Consider the following 3,777-nt stretch of genomic DNA (forward strand, 5'->3'; position numbering starts at 1 on the left):
GAGAGTTAATAATTACCCCTAAATTCTTTACCTCCATCTTGACTTTTAATCCTAATGGATCAAGTTGATTTCTCATTGTATCCAATAACTAAAATTTCTGTTTTCTCCTTATTTAGTTTGAGAAAATTACTACTCATCCATTCAGAAACACAAGTAAGACATTGTATCAGTGAATCAAGAGAGTCAGGGTGGTCAGGCGCTATAGATAAATACAGTTGTGTGCCATCAACATAGCTGTGGTAACTCACGTTAGGCCTTGAGATAATCTGACCTAATGGAAGCATGTAAATCGAAAAGAGCAGCGGGCCCAGGATAGAGCCTTGTGGAACACCATGTAGGATATCATGGGTCTTTGAAGTATAATTACCACAACTAACAAAGAATTTTCTACTTGACAAGTAGGATTCAAACCAATTTAAGACACTGCCAGAGAGGCCCACCCATTGACTAAGGCGATTTCTAAGAATATTCTGATCAATGGTATCAAATGTGGCACTCAGATCTAAGGGGATGAGAACAGATAAATGGCCTCTGTTTGCATTTACCAGCAAGTCATTTACTACTTTAACGAGTGCAGTTTCTGTGTTGTGATTTGTTCTGAAACCCGACTGAAATTTATCAAGAACTAGCAAAATACCTGCGCTTCGCAGCGGTGAAGTAGTGTGTTAAAGAAGTTATGAAAAAGAATAAGAAACATTTTAAAATTAACGTAACCTGATTGTCAATGTAATTGTTTTGTGACTGTCATGAGTGTTGCTGTCATCAAGGATTTGATTATCATTATTTCTTTCAATCAAGTTCGTATTTGGAGGATGTGTTGTGTTCAAGTTACATTCCGTGTTTGTCAACCGTTGTAAAGATACCTACACTACCCAAATCGGTACTCGAGAATCTAAGCTGTTTAACAGGCATTCCCGGTATTAAGTTGTGGATTTGCCTGTGAATATTTAGCGGCAGTGTGTCTATGAACTTAATTTAAACTTAAGCTTTAAACCTTGTTTTCCTATTGATATGTCTACAAAGGCTTGTTCAGCTTCAGAGGGTTGTTCCTTTCTTACTGTGTCAATAAACAGCTCGTCTTCCTCTTTATCTGAGACATCACACACTGCATGCATGGGTTTACCTTTCCCAGTCCTGTAAACTTTAGTGAAGTGGTTCAATTTACCACATTTTTTACACTGTCTTCCTTTAGCTGGACATTGACTTTTTACACCGTGTGCTTTGTTTCCACAGTAGCTGCACTTATGAATATGCTTGTATGCGTCACACGCTTCATATTCTTTTGCTGCCTTCTCAATTGTGTAATGCATTTTTCGTTCAGCGCTCTTTGCAGCTCTTTCTTGTTGTCTGCGTACTGCGTTCACTGTCAGTTCACGTGAGCCACTCGGAGTACATGCATCGAAGGTTCTCACCTGTGCTTGTGCTATCTCGTGCGATCTTGCGATGTCCACGGCTTTATTTAATGTTAGCTCAGACCCGGCACTTGAAAGTTTCTCTCGCACTTTCGCTGAGTTTGTGACAAACACTATTCCATCCCTGACCATCTCATCTTCGTTTGCATAAGCACAGTCCTTCACCAGCAATTTTAACTCCGTTACAAAGTGATCAAAAGTCTCGTTTATACCCTACGTCTTCTCATTAAACTTGTAGCTCGCGAATATCGTATTCGTCTTAGGCATGACAAACGCCTCAAAGCAGTCATAGTAAGTTTTCAGTACCTTGGCTTCCTCCTGGGTGAGAGTCCATGTGTTAAAAATGTCTCCTCCTTCTTCCCCAGTCCACAGGAGCAGGTAGCTGCATTTCTCACTCTCGTCTTTGCCTTTTAGCGGGCCAGAAAACATCAGCTCCACGTGCTGTCGGAACTTTTTCCATTCTCCTGGCAGGTTAAGAGAATCCCAGACAATTTGTGGCAAAGGAACTCCAACAAATTCCATGACTGTCCTCTATTATGACACCATGTCTTGTTTTCACAAATTGTGAAAAATTAAATGATTGCGAGACTTTCTTTTAAAGTATGCAGAGGAACTTTATTTATTACAGCTCTGACATTCACGGCATCCGTGCTCTAAATTAACTTCCATAATAGTAACCTTGAGGTCCCTTTTTCTGGTGCCTTCCTGATGACATAAGTACCTAAACCATGTCTGATAATAATACATTCAATGACATATAAATATTACAATGATCACCTCGATAGACGTCTCACCACCCAAATCGCTACTCGTGAATCTAAGATGTTTAACAGGCATTCCCGGTACAGTGTAACCTCGGCTCACAACCATAATTCGTTCCAAAACTCTGGTCGTAAACCGATTTGGTCGTGAACGAAGCAATTTCCCCCAAAGGATTGCATGTAAATCTCTCTCGCTGATTCTGTGTGTTTGTGTGTCACGTTAACTCTCTCGCGCTGCCTGTGCGTGTGTCGCTCTGTGTGTGTGCGTCTGTCTCTCTCTTGCTAGCTGCACAGGAAATGCACAGGGAGACACTGAACATGTACAAACCGAAAGGGAAACTGGCTACCGAGTGTGTGGTTGCGAATATTTAGCGGCTGTGTGTCTATGGGCAGGCAGTCAATTACGTGGGAGGCGTGCTGATTTCCGCAGTAGCTGCACTTATGAATATGCCAAGCACAGTCCTTCACCCGCGAATATTTACCTTATATGGGCAGGCACTCAATTATGTGGGAGGCGTGATGACGCGGAATGCAACTCCGCCTCACACGGCGACTGACCTGCTGGCTATGGCCGTATACAGTATATGGACGAAGGTTCCAGTTATGACCTTTACGCGTAGAATTTCGAAATGCAACCTGCTTAACTTTTGTAAGTAAGCTGTAAGGAATGAGCCTGACAAATTTCAGCCTTCTACCAACACGGTAAGTTGGAGAATTAGTGATAAGTGAGTGAGTGAGTGAGTGAGTGAGTGAGTGAGGGCTTTGCCTTTTATTAGTATACTAGCAAAATATCCGCGCTTTGCAGCGGCAAAGTACTGCCTTAAAATTTTTATTAAGAAGAAAATTAAATCTTTTTAAACAGAGGGAAAATATACCAATAATTATTTGTTAAGGATCTCTTTGTATACCACATTGTGAGTTTGGCCCTCCGGTTGTAACATGACCAAGCTGTGCGCTGAGCTTACTCTTGAGCATGCAACGTACAGTTGGCCATGTGAACAGTAATCTTGTTTCAAATCTCACAGCTTGGATTACTGCTGTCATAATCGGTTTGAGTTTCATGGTTTGTTTCAATTACGACAGTATTTGTAGGACTTGTGTTGAAGTGACATTCGGCATCTGTCAAGCATTGTAAGTATACAACCAGTTTCATCGATAACTTCACATCCAGCTTTTGAGAGTTTAAACATTCATAAACATCAAAGTGTCCACTACTCAAATCATCACCTGTGAATCTTAAGATTTTTAAGAGGCATTGGCGGTTGTCGAAAGGTGTAAAATATTTGGCCATTTCGGTACACTTGAAAGCGACAACCGAACAATTCAGCGGCAGCCATCAACTCACATGCAGATCCATAGGTGAAGGGCTTAAGGATTTCACTCTTCTAGTGCTCCTGTGTAGTCTAATTATCTCCTGTACCGTCATCAGTCCACACCTTGAACCTGTCCCAGTCATTCAATACATAAGACACAATGTTCCTCCGGATATCAAGAGTGAGCCTGATATGGGTGTGCAATATGTAACAAAGAGAATGGAAAAGGCAGGTGCCATCTCCGGGCATGGAAACCACTCGGTAAGTGACAGTTCTTTGATCAATGGAGAT

The sequence above is a fragment of the Polypterus senegalus genome, chromosome 11 (assembly GCF_016835505.1).
Source record: "Polypterus senegalus isolate Bchr_013 chromosome 11, ASM1683550v1, whole genome shotgun sequence".
NCBI classification, from domain to species: domain Eukaryota; kingdom Metazoa; phylum Chordata; class Cladistia; order Polypteriformes; family Polypteridae; genus Polypterus; species Polypterus senegalus.